Here is a 22,930-nt window from a genome sequence, read left to right as displayed (position 1 = left end):
TTCTTTTTATCAGCAGATGAATTTGTGGATCACCCACCCCAGAGCAGACATTTGTTAGTGTATAAAACACATACTGACATATCATGCTATCTCTATTACAGCATTAGTGCACACTTTCTGGGCAATCTTGTGCTATTACTTCACAACATATCATTTTTGTTATCTTAACAAACACTTTTTTTTAACACAAATATTACCCTGAATATTACTTGCAATGACAGCTGATTTACACCCAGTATAGAGAAGATGCTTTGTTTTTCCTATATTCGTATAAATAGCACAGCTTATGAGGATAAATGAATGTGTTTCATCCAAATTAGCTATCATTTCAGCTAATTATTTAGGAACACCTGCCTTAATTATTCTTGTTTATACAAAATTAGTACCTTAAGTGTTTGGTCCAAATACCACGTTCCATTTTCCTCATGAAAGCAAAATGTTCACAAAAAATGTTAACACATGTTATAGACTTTATTTCTCCCAAAAACTCAGGGCCAATGCAAGGGCTCATCAATAAGATTTCTGCAGCGTAGGGGTAGATTTTCAGCCTGAGTTTATTCACAGGCTAAGAATCTACCCTGATTGGCAAGAGCCTAAAGCTGGCCATACATGCACCGATATTATTGTACAAAATCAGGTATGGTGGATCGCAAAAGCCTTGGATATCAGTTGTCTTGTCGATCAGGTGGGACAAAAGATTTTGGATGGGCGCCATTGAAGACACCCGAGCAAAATCTGCTTTTAGGGCTGAATCATCAGAGGTACAATTCTGGCAAGCTTAAGGGAATAGAGGGGACTAAGATATGAGTTAACAGAACCCCCTTGTTCAACATAAGTTCAGTAAATAAGACTTGTGTGGAAAATACCTATGTACTTTAGCTAACTTAATTACCTTCCCCCTTTGTTGCATTTTTTTTTAGCAAGGGTTCATTATGAAGGGAGATTATCTGTGCACTGGTAATCTATATTTCTATCTAGGACCAAACATAGGGCAGATTTACTAAGATGCTCGGAGCATTCATTTGACCGCTCGGAGCATATTTTCGCCGAATTTTTCATCACTTGCGTGACTTTTTCGACGCCCGCGTGACTTTTTTATACGATTGCGCGACTTTTTCATATGCTTGCACGAAAAAATCCGAAAGGTTTTCCCGCTGTTTCCAATTGTTCGGTACAAAAATTTAATGACTTTCGGATCGCCAATACGATATTATCGTGACTAATACGTTTTTATTCGTAAGCATTTTCGTGATATTTGCGATCTTCAGAAATTTTCGTATTCAGTCTGAATTTATCCCATTCGGGATTCGAACTCGTGATTTCATGCATCTGCCCCGTAGAGTATCTTCAGTTTTCCTGTTTGCCCTGTTTAGCTCAACAAATACAAAAACACAAGCTTGAAACACAAGGCAAAAACTAGGTTCTGTACAACCACAATTCATTAAACCCATGTTATCCAAGAGGTACTGCCTATTTAAAATAAGCCCTGCAGGTGTTTTCTTTTGTGAAGAATTCCTTTGCTAATTTAGCACGTTATTTGTACACTGATGCTAATTTTATACAGACAACCATGAACTGCTTGCGCATAGTGACATTAGGGTTGTGTGTGGCTTCTTCTTCTTAAATAACCTATGTTCTTGATGTGCTTACTTTGCTTACAGAGACAGTGTGCAACTTGGCAGTGAGTGTTCCAATGGAGGACATGTAAATTAAGATGAATTTCATGGATACTTTTAGTTATATTTTATGGATAAAAGATCAAAGAGAGCCTTCATTTTATTAAACTAACCTAGCTCACTATGAACATGCCAGTGCATATAATTCCAAACTTTTTGACAAGACTAATCCAATTTTTTATAAAATTCAGTTAAATATAACTCACACGAGCATAATTCTGCTGAAGGTGTGAAGCTTAGCATATTAGAGTGCATTTTGATACACGTACCTTTAATGAAAGTAGTTTTATGCGCAACTGACTGTGGTGAAATTGCAGGGCAAATGTATGCCCACAAAAAAAAGAAACTATATACAACTAAAAAATGTCCACAAACATACAAACTCTTCAGTCACATAGAAATAAAAATGATAAATACAAGTAAATGAATACAAACCGTGGCAGGCCATGCTTAATATTTTTAGTTGGCGGACTGGGTAGGTGATTGATAGATGCAGTACAATTTTAATTTTTATCTGGTATTTTTGTAATTGTACATTGCAGTTTGCAATTTAATATAAGGGCTTGTTTACATCTGCAAGTACTGTTGTGCTCCCGCACTTTTCCCTGCAGTTCCCTGAGTAGCTAGTTAAACCCATTTCACTAAAGGTAATTGTGTCAAAATGCCCTCCTCACATTTCCCTGTTGTTGCGCTTAGTCCTTCCTGTCTTCTTTTCAAAATCGAGTGCTGCTGAGCCTATTGATGCAGGGGAACCCCGGAGTTACCACCACCTCCTTACCAAGTGTTAGCTCCAGGGTTCCCTTCATGTCCAATAAATGCAGCAAAATGTCCCGCTCAAAGAGCAAAAACTAAATCTGATTTCTCAGTACGGAAAAAGAAAATAAGTAAATGAATGAATATATAAATAAATGAATAAAACGATCAATAAGCCGTCTATACAGATTATGTAACTGAATTATATACCAAGTAATTAGTTGAGGCTCGGGTGTCCAAAACCCCGAGTCTATCACTTAAGAACCAAGAACCAATCTCATATACGGCTTTCAATTCAGAGTGCTCAAGGCCCCGAACCCGTAGCTGAAAGGAGAAATCACCAATATCAAAAATGGAACATCAAGCACTCCGGACTAGAAGAATCTGCTAAAAACCTCGGTCTTTATTTCTTCATATTAAAACCAAAAATGCCTGACACGTTTCATGCGTTCACGCACATAATCATAGGCAAACATTCACAAGCATAGGTAACTTTAAATAGCGGAAATGGTGCACAAGACACACCCCCACCCAAAATTATTATTTTTTTTTTTATTTATAAATAAAAATAAAAAAAACATGAGAAACAAGCCGCTACAAAATCCCTTTAGCAGATCTCATTCAAAAATATAAACCCAATCAATAGCTATTTAGTTAGTCAATTGAAAATATATATAGTAATCCATAGAAGAACATACATAGTTTACAAGAAATAAATGAATAAGCATAATTGATTAGCAAGAATAAATAGTAAAATAAATATTAGTATAAAGTTAAGAAATATTTTAAGGAGTATTTTTTGCGAACATATATCAAACAAAAATAATGCTCATATTAAAAATCAATAAGAATAGATAAATATATACATACAGGTCTGTATGTACTGTATACATACAGACCTAGACATAACAACTAATGTCAAAATTGAGTTTAAGCCAGCAGGGTGGCGGGTATTTAGAACAAAAATCCACTTCATCTCTAAACGTAAGAGCCTGGTAAGTCTATCTGAATCCTTTTCATCCGGTAGAACCCTATCAATTACCTGTATCTGCAACAAGGAAACATTTGATTCGCAACATTGTGAAAAATGCCTGACTACTGGGCTACTTTCATTACTCGAAACTATGGGCCTGATTCACTAAAGGGTGATAAAAATTTGCGCGCGATTCACCATAGTATTATCACGTGCGAAAAATCGCCATTTTCGCATGCGGTATTTCTTGCACTAGTTTTACCGTTTTGCGTTAATTTCCGCGCTGAAAAGAATATGATCGCATGATTCACTATAACTTTTGCGCGCTAAATATCGCATTCGGCTATGCGAAAATTAACACCTACTACAGGCAGGCAAAAAATTATACAAAAGTACAGTAAATGATTTTTTGCAATAAAATATGGACTTACAGTGTTATTTATTCAAGTCTGTGTTTCCCCTAGAGTGACGCAGCCGCCAGTTTGCAGCGAAATGTTCATTTTTAATACAGTAATTTTCTGCAAGTATTGGCGTGTATGGCTAACATGGCGTGCGTTCATTTGCGCGACTATTTCTATTTGGCTACAAGTGATGAAATGTTTCGCCAGGCATGGATTCGCAGCAAATTTTTGGACGTGCGTTGAATTTTTTTCGCGGCGGATTTTTTCATGCGTTTCTCAAAACAATCTGCCAATGGCAAAACGCATGAAAAAATTTGCCACGCAAAAATTCACCGCACATCCAAAAATTGATACAAGTGTCAAAAAATAATAGTCACAGCAACAATTTTTTTGCCCGCACAACATTTTTGCAGTTTCGTGGATCTTTCGAAAGATTTGCTAATTTTTCACTAAAGATAACCAGAACACATTTGCTCATCAATAGTGGCTACTATTTATAAGCATCTACTATTTATATGATACCATTTATATGTGGCAAATATTTATATACACCATTTATATGCGGCGACAATTTTTATACACTATTTCTATGCTACCATTCATATGCGGCGATTATTCGCATATTTAGCGCATGTACCGGCAAATACCGCATTGAAATAGCCTTTCGTGAGTTAAATAACGCATGCAATATCGCGCATAAAAAAGCGCAAGTATGCTTATAGTGAATCATGCGAAAAATCGCCAAAATTAAGCCGCGGTAAAAATTTTAGCGCACAATAAAAATAGCGCACGTTTTATCGCCCTTTAGTGAATCAGGCCCAATGTGTCTAATATGTTCTCGCATTCTGTTTTTTAAGGGACGGGTAGTGCAACCAACATACTGGATGTAGCAATTTGAGCAGGTTAGTAGATAAACCACAAATTGAGTATTGCAATTCGCATAGAACTGCATGTCAAAAGTTTTTCCCGTAACAGAACTGCGAAAACTAGTGGATCGTTTAATATAAGTGCATGTCACGCATTTACGTGCTCCACAAATATAGGTTCCTTTTGTTTCTAACCATGTCTTTTTTGCAGATTGTGATCGCCATAAGGTGGGGGACAGAATGTTACCTAAAGTAGGAGCCTTTCGCACTACAACCTTACATCCTTCCTGTAAAATTATGGGCAGATCCGGATCATTATACAGTACCGGGATGAGGCCATTTACAATATTTTTGATTCTATAAAACTGGTTACTAAAACTTGTAACAAAAGTAGGAATTGTTTTTCTTGTATCTATCCTGTTCCTATTGAAATTATTATATTTACTTATGTTATCGTTATTGACCTTAATTCTATCTTTATTATTTCTTCTTAAATCATTTTCTCTATTGGTTGCCTTAAGTAAATCTGATCTCTTGGTACATAAAGCTTTAGTAAAAGCCATAGATAAGGATTTTTGGGTGTAGCCACAATCGAGAAATCTGTCTCGCAACAAACAAGCTTGTTCCAAAAATACCCCATCAGTACTGCAGTTTCTACGTAGGCGGATAAATTGTCCCAAAGGGATACCTTTAAAAAGATGGCCTGGGTGGCAGGAATCTGCCCTCAAAAGGGAGTTCCCCGCACAGGGTTTTCTATATACAGAGGTTTCAATCAGAGAATTTTCTATAGTCAGCCTCAAGTCCAAAAAAGAAATAGTATGATTGTGAAACTCGCAAGTGAACCTCAAGTTGAGACCATTAATATTCAACTCTCTTACAAAGTGAGCAAAATCATCTTCTGACCCTTGCCAAATAAATAAAAGGTCATCGACATATCTTTTGTAAAATATAATTCTGTGTAAATAATTATTTTGTATACCTCCATAAATGTGGGACTCCTTCCACCAGCCTATGTAGAGGTTGGCGTAGGTGGGTGCAAACTTAGCACCCATTGAGGTCCCACATTTCTGGAGGTAATAGGTGCCATCAAACTTAAAAAAATTATGTGTGAGCAAATATTCAATCGCACCCAAAATAAATTTCTTGGTGATATCATCATATGCACTATATCTCTCAAGATGGTATGTAACAGCCTGTAGTCCCTTATCATGAGGGATGCAGGAGTAGAGAGATGCTACATCTATAGTGGCCCATGCAAACGTGCTATCCCATTTTACACCATCTAACACCTGTAAAACGTGCTTAGTGTCACGTACAAACGAAATCAACCATTGGACGAGAGGTTGAAGATAAAGGTCAATATATTCAGACAAACTCTCATTAAGGGAGCCTATCCCAGAGACGATCGGTCTGCCTATAGGGGGGCGCTCTCTTTTGTGCACTTTGGGCAGATGATGGAATAATGGTATCCTAGGATGGCTCGGTATCAAATAGTCCCTAATCTTTACTGAGAAAAGACCACTGGCAAAGCCAGTGCAGCACCCTCGCTAGGACCTCCAAGCAATTGGGTCTGGCTTACAATGAAATGTGCATGCAGTTGCATTTATTTTGGCAAATTGGCGACAGTTGCATCAGATGCAGGGAAATTGCATCAAGTGCTTTACCCCCTTGCGCATACACCGTCCAGGCTTTTCTTAAAGGGAATCTCCACCTATGCACAACCCAACCCATTCTTAAAGGGGAACTCCACCCAAACACAACTTGAGCTTTTTTTTTTTTTTTAAAAAGTAAACATAATTTTAAGCAACTTTGCAATATACATAAATAAAAAAATATGCAGCCTTTTCATGATTTTAATGTAATCATATGGTTTGTAACAGTTACCCAAACCTGGACCCATGTTCTCCTGCTGATCTGATTGGCTACTTTGAGACTCATATAAAATGTAACAGTAGTCGACTGAAGGCGTCTTCAGCCTGCCTTCAGCCTGCATCCTCCAAATCCCACAATTCCCTGCACATGTGATGTCAATAAGGAAAGTGACATCACAGTGCAATGCATTGTGGGTTATGCAGTACCTGCATACTATCTGTAAGCTGTGGAGAAGTTGTTCCAATTTGTAAGATCAATGTTTTAGTCCCTCCTCCCTTGCCTGGATTTCATATGATGCAGGAAGAGCTGAACTGTTTTGCAGCTGGATTTCAGCATATAAAAACGGTATTTATTTATACTTTTTGAAGAAACAGATTACAGTGATAGGTATTTTAGGGGTTTCTGTGCTGTGCAGAAATTTTGGTTCAGAAGCCGGAGTTTCCATTTAAACGCTATGGGTTTGTGCCAGTCATAAAGGCATACTAAATTTAAAAAGATGTATAGTAGCTTCGTGCTTTGCAAGAATTTGCATGACAGTTTACTATGAAATTACTCCTTGATAAATATATCTGCCTCTATCAGATGTTTTACCCCACTGAGCTACCTTTTTATTACATTTTGTTCCTTTTTTCGGATAGCAAAACATTATTGTTACTTTCAATGCATTGTGAAACATTTCTTGCTGACACATCCTACATGTGCCAACCAATTTTAAATTTAGAACATTTGGACATGTAACTCCCCAACACACAAAAAATGTAATCAGTGAACAGCCTCTTTGAAATATTTAAATAACTTCCACTCCTGTTGTTCCAAGGTTAATAGTGAGGATGCAGCATCCCTTTAATCACTTAGGATTCCATCTGCTCCTTTAATTTGGCTCTGGGCTTACTGAGCATGCTCAGTTCTTCTCAACTCAGGTTACTGAGCATGCTCAGTTCTTCTCAACTCAGGTTACCAAACACACCCTCCAGTCTAGCACCCAATGACACCATTACATTAACGGCATTACATACATGCATTACATAACATTGACACCATCACAGTGCTAAGCTGCTATTTGTTTTAGGAAAATAAGTTGGTGCTGGTGAACAGATGTGATATATGCTATACAAATGGTGTGGTTTGGGTGGGGGAAATGTGCCCAACTTATATACATGATAGGAAAATGTATGGTTTACATGTCCTTTAACTCATACTGTTGATGCATCTAACCTGTGAGATTTGTAATCATACCATATGGCATACAGAGTTTTAAAACCTTTCATTTCCATTACAGCAAAACATTTGGTAATCCTAATAATTTTCTACACTGAAATACAACTTGTTGACCAATTTGAAGGCACACATGTTAGTTATGTACGTGCTGACCCGATATTAGTGGGACCTGTCCTCGGTTTGAGTCGAGTTCTTCTGCTTGCTCACCCCGCACATGACCTTAAACTGCTTGCTTGCACTTATTTATAGGTGCGCTCCACCCTGCCCCTCTTGTGATGTCATTGCCAGGGCGGAGCATAGTTACATAGTTATAGTTACATAGTTACATAGGGTTGAAAAAAGACCAGTGTCCATCAAGTTCAACCCATCCAAGTAAACCCAGCACACCTAACCCACACCTACCAATCTATACACTCACATACATAAACTATAAATACAACCACTAGTACTAACTGTAGATATTAGTATCACAATAGCCTTGGATATTCTGATTGATCAAGAACTCATCCAGGCCCCTCTTAAAGGCATTAACAGAATCTGCCATTACCACATCACTAGGAAGGGCATTCCATAACCTCACTGCCCTCACCGTGAAAAACCACCTACGCTGCTTCAAATGGAAGCTCCTTTCCTCTAATCTAAAGGGGTGACCTCTGGTGCATTGATTGTTTTTATGGGAAAAAAGAACATCCCCCAACTGCCTATAATCCCCTCTAATGTACTTGTACAGAGTAATCATGTCCCCTCGCAAGCGCCTCTTTTCCAGAGAAAACAACCCCAACCTCGACAGTCTCACCTCATAGCTTAAATCTTCCATCCCCTTAACCAGTTTAGTTGTACGTCTCTGCACTTTCTCCAGCTCATTAATATCCTTCTTAAGGACTGGAGCCCAAAACTGCACTGCAAACTCAAGGTGAGGCCTTACCAGGGACCTATAAAGGGGCAAAATTATGTTCTCATCCCTTGAGTCAATGCCCTTTTTTATACAAGACAGCACTTTATTTGCTTTAGTAGCCACAGAATGACACTGCCTGGCATTAGACAACTTGTTATCAACAAAAACCCCTAGATCCTTCTCCATTAAGGAAACCACCAACACACTACCATTCAGTAGATAGTTTGCGTTTATATTATTTCTACCAAAGTGCATAACTTTGCACTTATCAACATTGAACCTCATTTTCCAGTTTGCTGCCCAGTTATCTAATTTTGTCAAATCGCTCTGCAAAGCAGCAGCATCCTGCATGGAACTTATAGTTTTGCACAATTTAGTGTCATCAGCAAAAATAGAAACAGTACTGTCTATGTCCACCTCCAGGTCATTAATAAACAAGTTAAAAAGCAAAGGCCCAAGGACTGACCCCTGCGGTACTCCACTAACCACACTGGTCCAATTAGAAAATATTCCATTTATCACCACTCTTTGCACTCTATCCTTCAGCCAGTTCTCTATCCAATTACAAATATTATGTTCTAGGCCAATATTCCTTAATTTGATCATTAACCTTCTGTGGGGTACTGTATCAAACGCTTTAGCAAAGTCCAAGTAGATGACATCAACTGCCATTCCAGCATCAAGGTTCCTACTCACCTCCTCATAAAAGGCGACTAAATTAGTCTGGCAAGATCTGTTACGCATAAAACCATGCTGGCACAAACTAATAGTATTGTGAACTGCAATGTATTCAAGTACCCTATCCCTTATTACCCCTTCCAAAAGTTTTCCTACTACTGATGTCAGACTAACAGGCCTATAGTTTTCAGGCTGAGAACGGGATCCCTTTTTAAATAACGGCACCACATTAGCAATCCGCCAGTCTCTTGGCACCATGCCAGACCTCAATGAATCCTGAAAAATTAAGTGAAGAGGTTTGGCAATCACAGCGCTCAGCTCATTTAATACCCTGGGATGAATCCCATCCGGCCCTGGACCTTTGTTTACCTTTACATGTTCAAGTCTCTTTTGAATTTCCTCCCGAGTGACCCACGCGTCAGTAGCTAAATTACTAGAACTGGGCATATTAAAAGGAAAGCCTTCATTATCTGGCTCCTCAGATGTATAGACAGATGAAAAATAAGAGTTCAAAATTTCAGCTTTTTCCCCGTTCTCATCAACCAACTTACCCCCCCGTGATAATAAAGTTCCCACCCCTTCTTGCTTCATTTTTTTACTATTCACATAATTAAAAAATAATTTAGGATTCGTTTTACTCCTAGCAGCAATATCCCTTTCCATCTCTATTTTAGCTTGCTTGATAGCTTTTTTGCATGCTTTATTTGCTTCCTTGTACCTGATGAAAGTTTCTGCTGTCCCAGCTAACTTGAATGCCCTAAAAGCACGTTTTTTCTTACCAACCTCGACAAGAACACTTTTATTCAGCCATAAAGGTTTTGCTTTGCGATGCCTCTCCTTGCTTACAAGGGGGATATACTGTTGTGTATACCTACAAAGCAATGTTTTAAAGATGTTCCATTTTCCTTCTGTGTCTAACCCCATGAAAAGCCTTTCCCAGTTGACACATTGCAGAGATGCCCTTATACTGGCAAAGTCTGCACGTCTAAAATTGAGCGTATTAGTTACTCCCTTATAGCGCTGTCTCTGCAGCATTATCTCAAAGGAGACCATGTTGTGATCACTGTAGACGTGTGTCTATAAACAGAAGGGAGAAGCAGGGTAGGATTCGTGTTGGGAACGGATGGGCTATGCTTGGGCGTGGGACCCACACATCACTAAGATGCACATTTTTCTATATCAAGCATTAGGCATATTTGGAAAATATTAAAGGGATGTTTACTAATTATTTGAGTGGTTGTTTGGAACAGTATGGTTAAATAGTAACAAACCAAGTAAATACATATTTTTGTAAGTAAACCAATTCTCTGGGGTGGGCTGACCACTGCTTATTTTGTGACTACATCTCTTTTATCATTCCTGAGACAAATAGAAAATGGTTTAAAACTTTGTAAATTTTCCAGGGTGAATGACAATTAACTTCTTTGTGCTTTTTTTTTTTCAAATTGATGATTGCTTTCTTCATAAACTTTGTTGTTTTGTTTATGGTAGAAAGTGTATTGGTTGAATGCCTGCTATGTTTTAGCAATGAGTCCAAACAAAGTCCCCCGGTAGAAGCATAATCTATTAATTTTAGCTAGCTGACAGAGTGGTTTAAGATGATAAATCCATTTGTATTTAAAATACTGCTTCCCGTCAATAGAAATAAATCATGTTCCTTTATAGAAAGATTTGGGGGCAGACAAAAGGTCAGCAACCAATCTTTTTCAATGTTCATTGAGCTGACATGAAGTGTTTTCCCAATGTACTTATTCATAAGAAGTATATATTATTTACACATTCTGTTCGAATATTTACATTGATATAATTACCAGTATTCTTTATTTTTAATCAGGGTCAGGGTGACAAATTGCATTCAAGACTGCAAACATGCTTTCGGTTACCATCATTTTGATGGTGGAAAACCATGGTCCTTAAATAGATAAGATATAATCAAAACTCTATTGCCTTTTTAAACAAAAAGTAGTTTTTCTTATCATTCAGCTTTCTAGTTTTTAAAATATTACATTCCTAAAGGTGCCCTAGAAAGGTTGTGTTTAGGTGCCCAAGACTCGAATGCAAAGACAATTTTATTTTCTATAAATATTATTGTGTGAGGGCCACTCCAAGAAATGAAGGTGATATAGATATTTCATATCATTTAAGCACACACAAAACTTTCTTGCAGTGTTAAAAACTGGTCAACTAACTTGGGTATAATGGTAACATAAACCAATAAAAATATAAGTAAATATTAGTAAATTGACTTTTGATATAAGTGATTGAGTGTCGAGAATATTGGATCTCAGACATGACCCAATCTATGCTATATTGGGCCTCAGCTAGTAGTATACAACTTATATTCATTCTTGTCCCTCTGTCCCTATGTTTCTAGCCTTATTCAGATTCTCACTTTATGCCTTCCATTATCTCGTGCCCTTACCATCTGCTCATTAATGAACAAAATCCACATATATCCATTATTTGTTTTGCTCTAAATCATATAATCTCCTTGCTCTAACAGAAACCTGACTTTCATTGAATGATGCCACCACTGAGGCCACAATCTCTGATACCCTCAGACCACTGGATTCAGTGGAGAGTCAGAATTCTCCTCTCCTCCTGTTGTCAGTTTGCACCTATTCCTATTCCTTCAGCTTTTTCGTGTAACTCTTTTGAGGCGCATGCCCTTAAATCCTCCATCTTCTCTCCCCCCTACAGTCTGTATTAAATACTGCTGCCAGAATTCTCCTCCTCTCATCAAGGAGAGTTCAGGCCCTTCCACTTCCATATCATGGCTTCCTATTAAAACAAGAAAAAATTACAAACTCCTTCTCTTAAACAAGAAGAATTTACAAACTCCTTCTCTTAAAGCCCTTCATTCCTCTGCGCCTCACTACATCTCTTCTTTTGTGTCTCCGTGCATTCCTGCCCGTCTCCTCTGTTCCTCTTGCTTGCACCCCCCACTACTACTGCCGTGTTCCACAGTTTTCTGCCTTTCTGCCCCTTACATTTGGAATGCCAGCCATGATTTCCTCTGTAGAGAATCCTCCCTCAATCTCTTCAGAACTAAACTCAAAGACCTGCAAGTTCAGGAGCAAAAACAAACTAACTGAACAGTTATGTCTCATGATCTATCTAACTGTATTTTGCACAGCCTCTCTTTTAACCCAGTTTTATTTTTACAGTGAACAGGTATCGAGTAAATGCTACCTGCTTATTGGTTCTATGGATTACTTCATCTGGGCAAATATAGTGGCTTCCTCACTTTTTCCTGCTACCATAATACAAACTTTTCTGATACCTTTCTCTTTAAGGAAAAATATCCATCTTTTGAAAAACCATGCCACCTCTTTAGTATCTTTAGGCTTTAGGCTTCTCTCCTTTGGTTGTTAGGTCTACTTCAGTACATCATGACATATAAAATTCTTTTATCATTCTCCCACACTCCCACATACCCTTTTGTTTAAAAATATTGGCAATCGCTAGAGCTAGAGTATATGTGTTGTTACACAACTTATGTAATTATTTCATTTGCTGTTATTATTTCATATGCTATAGAAAGGCCCTAATAAACAGAACTATAGAAGTTACTGATCCTGACTACAGAGCCTGCTTCTGCTATTGCTATGCCACTGTGTGTATTAATAACAATAATAACCAGAAAGTCACTATATTCTTCACCAGTTTCCTTCACTTAAACCAACAGTATAATTTATAGAACTGCTGAAAATCAAAGCTTTATTATGACATGGATGCTTAATCAGTTTTTTCATTTCTTTTTCTAACACCAATTATATTATTAGGTAATTTTATACATACACACACACACACACACACACACACACACACATATATACATATATATATATATAGAGAGAGAGAGAGATACTGTATCTCTCTCTCTCTCTCTCTCTCTCTCTCTCTATATATATATATATATATATATATATATATATATATATACAGTATATATATATATATATATATAAAAAGAGAGAGAGAGAGAGAGAGAGAGAGAAAGCCTATGCTAAACAATTTCCTTATTTTCTCTTCTATCCATTATATTCTGTCTTTGCCTCTCATTTTCTTTATTTTACTGTCTAAATATTATCAGAGTTATTCAGTGTAACAAATAGAAGAGTTTTTTTAGCAAACAGTAGCACAGTCTACAAAAATCCAATAAGTATATAAAAATAGATAGCTGTAAGGTTTAACAAAATACAGTTTTCAAAGCCCCTGGAGTTAGCAATTTTCTTTTCAGACAAAGGCAATTGTGGAAGCAATTGCAAGTTATGGTGTTAACCCAACTTGAACTCTTACATGCCATGTACACTGTAAGTTATACTTGTTTGTTTCCTGTAATACTCTGCCTGTTGCTCTGCAGCTCCTTATAACATCCAGAGAAATTACAGTGATAGTTACAAACAAAAAAGCAATGTTTCTCTATAGTTTACAGAGGGCAACCGATTTTGAAGTTTGTATATTCTATAAACCAATAACCTCACAGTTAAAAAACAACAAATGATGTTTTCATAATAGTTAACACAGTGGTGTATCCAATTTGAATGTGGATTTGCACAGACACAAATAAAGATAATGGTCTGTTAGAAAAGAGCTGTCTACCTACTAGATGATATTTTCAAATTACTGCTTAGACTACTCATAATGTACGGGTAGGGAACAGTATAATACGTTACTTACTATACCCTAAATTGCACCAATTCTGTGTCTGTTTCTCTTTTTTGCCTTTTGTTATCCCCATAGTCAAGGTAGTGCCTGTTGGGCAATCACATGTGTATGTATATGTTCATTTATATGTTAAAATTGACAAACAAGCTGAATTCATAATTGCCCATTGGGCACAACCTTTGTTACATAGTAAATACCTAATACCTCACGACAGGCCAATAGGTATATTTCTGTGAATCTATCTGGGAGCCTGTGTATGCCTGTATGCCTCTCCACTTTCATGACCTGTTTGATTCTAGAGTTATAAAAAGACTGCTGTGTTCCAGAAATGTGCCTACCTCCCAACATTTAAATAACTGAAAGAGGCACATGACTGCTGTGTGGTGCACAGGGAAGAAACTTGTAGCCATGCCTACTTTTAAGCCATACCCCAAATACCACCAATTTTACAGAAGCACACACTTTTTACTAGAATGGAATGGCTACATCACAATTGAAGCAATTTATGAGAGACAATGTGTCACCCCCACATTTGTGATGTTCACATTGTGTGGCCCCGCAGCATTTTATGATATTCAGTGTGTGCTCCCCCATGCACAACGTCCCCCAAAAAGGTGCAACTAAAAGTTTTATGTTAAATGCCAGTTCAGGGGAGGAGACTCATGGTCATTCATATTGGTGTTGCAGCAAAAACTATTAGAATAATCTCAGCCATCGCCCCTCAGCATTGTGTGAGCCCTCAGCATTTTTATGACAGGCACAGTGTGTGGCATAATGGCACACAGCTACTTGTAGCCCTACAAAATAGACAATACTGATAATTGCCTCTGTGTTTTAGTAGAGACAATTCTCAGTATTGTCTATGGCAGGGTATGGCAGAGCGATTTGTAGCTGGCTGCAAGTAACTCCTTGTGTCATAGCCCTAAAAGTGGGAGAAATAAAGCAAGAGAAGGGGGAGGAATAACTTGCCAGATGAGATGGAGACACTGAAGGGAGTCAAGAGAGAGACAAGAGACTCATTAATCTTTGTGTGTTTGTTCTAAGTGTGAACAGCCTTATTGTCCTACATCAAAGAAAGCAATGTCAGCCATAAACTCTTGTAGAATGGTTCATTACCCACCCTACTATCATTTGCTGCACTGTTATACAGTTTATGGCTGACATTGCTTTCTCTGATGTAGGACAGTGCCGCTGCTCACACTGACAAGAACAAACTCAAGAAGATTAAGGAGACTCTTGGGGCAGAAAACCTATACTGATACAGATATTCTGTGTACTGCTCTGTCCTTATCCGCTACTGGTAGCTAATGATCGGAAGTGGTCAACAAATATGGCACTTCCAGCTGTGCATGCAGTGTTAGCCCACATCTTAGAAACCTACATAGAGGGGTTCTGCACATGCATAAAAAACAATATTAATACATATAGGTAGTGATGGACAAACCTGTCCCGTTTGCCTTCGCTGAAAAATTAGTGGAACAGCGAAAATTTCTGAAACGTGCAAAGTCAATTTTTTTAACAGTATATTGGAGTCTATGTGCATTTTCACAGCGAAACCTTGCCTCCTCTTTGTTGGTCTACCCCATCCTTAGTGTCTACTTTGTCTGATCAAGCTAATACAATTATTTTATTGCTTATTCAGCTCAAAAACTTTATTTGCTGCTGACTTCCCCTATCTTTTCATTCATCTGATGCCTGTTTATGGTTTCCTTCCACCTACCACTCAGTTTTATCATTGTTGATGTGATGTTGCTGATCCTTAGCAAATGGTTTTTGCCTATGTATTTCTCCCACACCTACGTTTTTAATATATTTCTTCCAGTGCCACATTTCTTATAAGAAAAATGTTCTCTCCTAGGTTGAATTTGATTATAACAACCTCTACCACAACTCTTATAAAATATCCTCTGTTTAATGCTGTTTCATCCTGCTGTTCTTTCCCACCCCTGCTCCTCTATATCTGCCTGTGCGCCTGCTGTGGATCAACACCTCCTGGAATTTAATGTAATATTTCAGGATGTACATGCTGGAAGCTGGAGATCAAGCTGAAGATCAAAAGGCAGCGGTAGACAGATCTTGTCAAACAACTCCCTTGTAACAGGGTATGGTTCTCATAGAAAACTCAGGTTTAAGTGAACATCTATGAGATCAGTTTCTAAATTCAGTGATTTTAAAATTGTAGCTGTATTAACTACATATGCCCTGATGAAAATCTCATCAAAAAAGATTTTGGAGTGTTTTATGTAAATTGTTTAAAAATGGCGTAGACAAGCTTTATTAAAAATACCCTTTGAGCTAGATACCTACCTACCTTAATTTTCTTATAGGTTAATCCAAAAATCCTCAGCCAAGACCGTCCACACCCCAACACTTTTAACTTAATAGGTCCAACTGTTGATAGGATCATGGGGTTTATGAGTGCATTCCAATCTGATTATTGCCAAACAAAGTTGTTATTTGATCAAGGGGGAATCCTTGTTCATCCTAGGGCAGTTTTTTTTCACCAAGAATAGTAACTTACACTTAAAGGACATGTAAAAAGTATTTTACTTTGAAATGTGTGTCCACAGAGCACCTTCCCACCACCTGAACAGCATTGTTGGTGAGCCCCAAATCTCATTCGGTGGCGATTTTCTCTGCCTGAAGTCATCATGGACATGTGTCCAGTTCTAAATGCGCATGAGCACAATCGTCAGTTCTGAAGAAAATGGGGAGAGGGACTGAGCGAGCAAAAGATATGCTGAGAGATAATTGTGTTCAAATTTTAAAGAATGGGATAAGATTTCTGCTTTATTTAGAATGGGCCTGTAATATTTGGCAATAAATTCCCCAAGCAGTTCTGCTAAACCCAAAAGTTGCTGGACTACAACCTCCAACATTTTCTGGCTTATTATTAATGGTTAAAAGACAATTGGAGCTGCAGTCCAGTAACCATAGAGATGGATATTTAAAGCATTACTGAACAATTAAACTTTTTTTTCAACTCCTCCAGGCACAGCTGCCCAATTGATTCTAGACAGTAGATTGTACAGTCTAATAGACCGTAAGCTTTTTGGGATAGGGACCTCATTTTCATTGTCTAATTTGTTATAACTATACCCCTGTTTGTGTTTTTTGTGTAAGGCACTGAAAGCACTGCATACATTTGTGGTGCTATATAAATACTTACATACAGTAGATACATACATACAATAGACAGCTAGAGGATCTTTCTGTGAGAATATTTTTTTTGCTCACTCTCCTGCTGAAAGTTTTTTTTTAGCTCTTCTAACACTTTAACAACACTATTTCCACCCTTCTGAAGAGTTCAGTCTAAAATTAACAAGCAAAAACTGTGCTTTAATCTCAGTATGTTACACGATGACGTGGCTGACATCGCCCTGGTAGTTGAGAATCTTCTTGCTTTTGTAATTAAGTTTGAGATGGAGACTTCAGAGAACTGGGATCTGCAAGAAAGCATAAAGCATAAACCTTCTGCAGGAAAAACATGCATTGTATTCCAAAATCTCTCATGGGTAGGGACAACCCATACACATAATATCTTGTGTACTTTTGTATAATGCATTTATGGATAAGGTGACAAGTTAGCTTTAAGGTTTACTTTTATAAACTTGGTTCATTCAAAAATAGCATTCCTACTGCTTATTTAGAAACCTGATATTTTTGAATCTCTTCTTGCTGGTAAGCTTTGACATTTAGGATTTTTCACATTTTATGATAGTAATCGGATACTTACATGCAAGTATATTTTAGGGAAATTATGCTGGAAAATACACAGGATCATTTATCTATGTCTGCAGCTTCTAAACTGCTGGCGTGTTAATGCTTTTCTCCATCCTATTTTCCATACATTTAGTTCTCTGATTGCTGTATGCATAATATTGTACCCTAGGGCAGGCGTCCTATTCCAATAAATTAGGATCTGTTTGATGGACTGCCTGAGACCATACATCTGAAATAGAAATGGACAAGAGCATGCTTAAAATAACTCTCTCTATAACCAAATGACGTGAACAGTTTTAAGCAGCTGGCAATGTTAACAAATCTTTCTCTATGAATTCTATCTGCATTCAGGAACAGCACAGTAGTTATAACCATGTGGGGATTGTGTCATTTATCTGTTTGTTTGTACAGGCATGGGATCCGTTATCCGGAAACCTGTTATCCAGAAGTTCCAAATTACAGAAAGGCCATCTCCCATAGACTCCATTATAACCAAATAATTCTAATTTTTGAAATTGATTTCCTTTTTCTCTGTAATAATAAAGCAGTACCTTGTACTTGATCCCAACTAGGATATAATCAATCCTTATTGGAGGCAAAACAATCCTATTAGGTTTATTCAATATTTAAATTATTTTTTAGCAGATGTAAGGTTTGAAGATCCAAGTTACGGAAAGATCCCTTATCCTGAAAACCCCAGGTCCCAAGCATTCTGGATAATAGGTCCCATACCTGTTCAGTGTTTTTTGTGCATGTGTGTTTGTACAGCTACATTTCTGTCTGTTATACAGTTATTATTAAACTGAGTACTAGGACCTTTTCTTAAAAAGATAAGGGAAGTTTTTATAAGAACTAACAAATGGATTATTTAAGTGCAGTTTTGTCACAAACAAACCATTATTCTTTTGTATTGCCAAATATTTTGCTTTTAGTATGTCACTTGGCAGTAAAGTGAAAAAATTTAAAGAGATGGATGGATGAAGGAAAGAGCATTAGGTGAACATTTAATGGCTTGCATGGGACATCATGCCTATCTTTAGCTCTACATAACATGCAATTAGAAAACGACAGTAGGTTAGTATCCATCTGTAGTGCTAAGTGTATCGTTTCGTTCCATTGGATACACTCCATCAACAGCATTGCAGTCAAAGCTTTCAGTTACTGATGTGTGTATGCTGTGCTTGTCAATGTTGTGTGACTTCAATATATGTCCATATTTATATGAGCAGAAGATGATTTGCAAATGTGGCTGCTAAATGAAGTCTTCTTGTTAACGTATTAATTAACTTGCTTTGAATTAGAATATGGTGGTTTTACTGGCCATATAACATATTCCTCTCCAATATCTAAAATATTCTAGAATTAGATGCTAAGATGGTTTGAAATTTAACACCACTCATTTACTAGTAAGAATTCTCTGATCAATAGAAGCACCTTTTAAAATGCTTCGATATGCTTGATCTGCACAACACTTCTTTAAATGAGAAGTATGAGAAGTATGAGATTTTGTAGTAATCTGCCATTTCTGGAAGATTCTCATGTAAAAAGATTGGGAAGATTCTTAGATAGAAAACTGGTGACCTGGTCTTGGAAGGTGGCTGTCCTGAGTATCCAAGTGGGCATGTTGGAATTCTTTAGAGTGAAGGAAGAAGGCCAGGACAGCATGTGAGACCACATAAGAAAAAGGAAGCCATAATCAAAAGGCCCCAACCTAAATCATGACCCATGAAAGCTGCTCCCACAGCCAAGTGCTCCTGAGAGAAGAGCAAATAACAGACTGAAAGACTCAATAACAGAATAAAAATCTCACGACCCTGTTTACTGGGTCATCATAATCCATAACACATAATCATTATAACACAGTGATGCTGGTGTAATGATGTCACTTGACCTCACTGGTATCAGTGTGCCCTTACATTAACCCCTCCCCCAGTTGGGCCACAGGACCCCTACTGTCAGGCTTCTGAGGGACTCTTCTTTGGAATTCTTGCACAAAACAAAGGTCATTTATGTTACAATTTTTTATTCAAGAATGTTCATAGGGCAACAGATCTTACAGTAAATAAAATATTGCACTAATCCTCTTGAGAATCTAGAGTTAACACAATTTTCAACATTACATTGCATTTATGTTATTGTGGCCACAATGACAGGAGCAGGAGGTTTGAAACGAGAGGAAAATTGATTAGAAATCACAGGCTTGATAAGGGCAACATGAAAAACCTCAGGGATGTGGATCTCTGGAGAAAGTTGAAGATGTACAGCAGCAGCAAAAACAGCAGCAAATTTATTATTTATATCATAAATCACCTGTAGAGTACCGGGGTGACACACTGCATCTTCTATCTAAAAAGTCTTTTCTAGAGATGAGTTCTCCAAATTGTTTTCAGTAACAAGTCCGGTGGCAGATATATGAGGAAGATTATTGGCAACTGGACCATCAGAGAGTAGGCAAAAGAGATACATATGCATATGGTGTGATTGAGGAGTGCTATATTATCATGAGTCATTAGCATCCATAGCGGCAGCCATCATCCTGAAAATGTGACCATGGAAGAATTGAAAGGTCTTGATGGACTTGTTTTAAAGCTCCATTTTATTGATAAACTGAGGAGAGGATTTACGAATGGGCTTTGCAGAACTTTGAAATCAGCTGAGACCCCCTATCAGAAAATATATCATAAAAGGAAATATGAGGTATCTTGCTAAAGAGATGTGTACTATATCTAGAGGGTATTAGAGCCAAAATAAAGTCCATTGACAAGATAACACTGGCAAAGGTTTTAAAGGCACAACTTTTTTAATGGAAGGCCATTAGACAGATAAATACAAGAGTTCATGGGGTTTTGAATTCCTTGATGGCCAGAAAATGGGCAGACTTGAAAAATGCATTCTCATCCAGTATAAGGATATTTTGGCATACTCAGAAATGAAGTGGATTGGCTTTAGAGCAAATTAAATTATTTATTTATAATGACGTTTCTACAAACTGGGGATCTTTGGTGTGCCATGGAATCCAAAGCTCCCTGGGAAATGTTGGCATAGGTGCTAGAACAGCAGCTGATGGTTTAGAAGTTGAAGTAGTAGTAGGCAGATAGGCTAGGTAAGCATCCATACGTGCTGCTTAGATTTTTTCAAGGCATTGTCACACACATCACACATTTGAGCCATTCTTTAACATTGGAAGGAAAGGTGCAAAGTGCAAAAACAGGTTGAAGCCACCACGTTTTATGTACTTTGCACCTTGCCCCACTGAAATCATCTGCACTGCCTGTAGAGCTGCATTCATGAGGTGGGAGGCACGTGGGCATGTCTTTAGTGTCATGTGATGTGCCATATGATTCTGTATTTTGTTCACTTTAAATAAATGTGTTCATTGATGACTTTGAGGAAGGCAATGGATGCATTGCATGACCAAAGCCTTAATTATTATGTTAGTAACAGATAGGAGACAATACTGCTACATGTAAGGAGATATATTGATATAGGATATGGAAACTCTCAGTTATGATGAATGGCTGCCAAGTTGGATTAACACTGGTGAAAAAGAACTTTTAGGGAAACAAAATCATTATATACAAATATGAAAAAGATTTGAATTATTATACAAATACAAGATTACTAAAAGTAACTCTTATGAGAAATTAGATCCAGGAACTGGTCTTATTGACCTTCCTTTAGAAGGAATCCATCCCACAAGGAATCTTTAAGACTTTTTCATATGGGTATGTTTGCCTTCTTTAGGTCATCTAGATGGTTGAACTTGATAAACATGTTTTTGTCACTCTTATCTATTATGTATTAGCACTGTAACAGCAGACAATTGATATTTAATCCATGGCAATGTTGTCCATAGACTTCACTGTATGATATCATCATTTTAATTTAATCTGACCCTCTAACATGATGTATGAGAAATAATCTGCCCACTATAAGTTGGACAGCACTGGTCTATGGCACCTTATAACATTAACACAGGTATTATTTTACAAAACGGATGAATACTTATATGTAATTGCAAATCTGTCTATGCCACGTGGGTACTAGGTCATTAAATGAATGACAATAGTTCAAGGTAATACATACAAGGGTAATTATTATTAACATTGATGTGATTAATCTCATTCAGCCATTATGGCAGAATTGAGCTCTGCCTGTACAGTATATTCAGCATGCAGTACTACCTGACATTATTATGTGTTTCAATATTGGCTAGAAGTGTCTACCTCAAATAAATTGTCTGGGTACAACTAGGTCACAGTAACCACTATCTACTGCTGATTTAATTAAATTGGTGTTGTTATTATTCCAGCCTCTTGCTATTATTCGTCATGGTTATCATTTTTCAAATACTTGATACAATATCTGCAAAGACAAACAATGAGATACACTCCATAAGTGCTGGTGTAGGGAGCATCATTAAGTATTTTAGGGTTATTCCCAGAATGAGTATGTCAGAAATGATCATGAGCAGCTGTAATAGATAGGCAATTACAGTTTACCCAATCCTTTAGTCCCTAATTAAGGATCCTTTAGTTTGTTTATAGCAAAATGTATTTCTCTCTCTTCTAATAAATGCAGATACAATGCAATACATATTATATATATATAAATATATATTTATATATATATATATTATGGGGCTGATTTACTTACCCACGAACGGGTCGAGTCCGATTGCGTTTTTTTCGTAATGATCGGTATTTTGCGATTTTTTCGTATGTTTTGCGATTTTTTCGGATTCTTTACGAATTTTTCGTTACCAATACGATTTTTGCGTAAAAACGCGAGTTTTTCGTATCCATTACGTATCCAAGTTGCGTAAAAAGTTGCGCATTTTTCGTAGCGTTAAAACTTATGCGAAAAGTTGCGCATTTTTCGTAGCGTTAAAACTTACGCGAAACTTTGCACCTTTTAAGTTTTAACGCTACGAAAAATGCGCAACTTTTTACGCAACTTTCGTAATGGATACGAAAAACTCACGTTTTTACGCAAAAATCGTATTGGTAACGAAAAATTCGTAAAGAATCCGAAAAAATCGCAAAACATACGAAAAAGTCGCAAAATGTTCGTTTTCAAGTCGGAACTTTTCCAATTCGGGTCGGATTCGTGGGTTAGTAAATCAGCCCCTATATATTATATATATATATATATATATATATAAATGCAGAAATATATACTGCATTTATGTATATTTGTCAGTA

Source organism: Xenopus tropicalis, chromosome 1 (assembly GCF_000004195.4).
Source record: "Xenopus tropicalis strain Nigerian chromosome 1, UCB_Xtro_10.0, whole genome shotgun sequence".
NCBI classification, from domain to species: domain Eukaryota; kingdom Metazoa; phylum Chordata; class Amphibia; order Anura; family Pipidae; genus Xenopus; species Xenopus tropicalis.
This window is presented reverse-complemented; position numbering follows the sequence as displayed.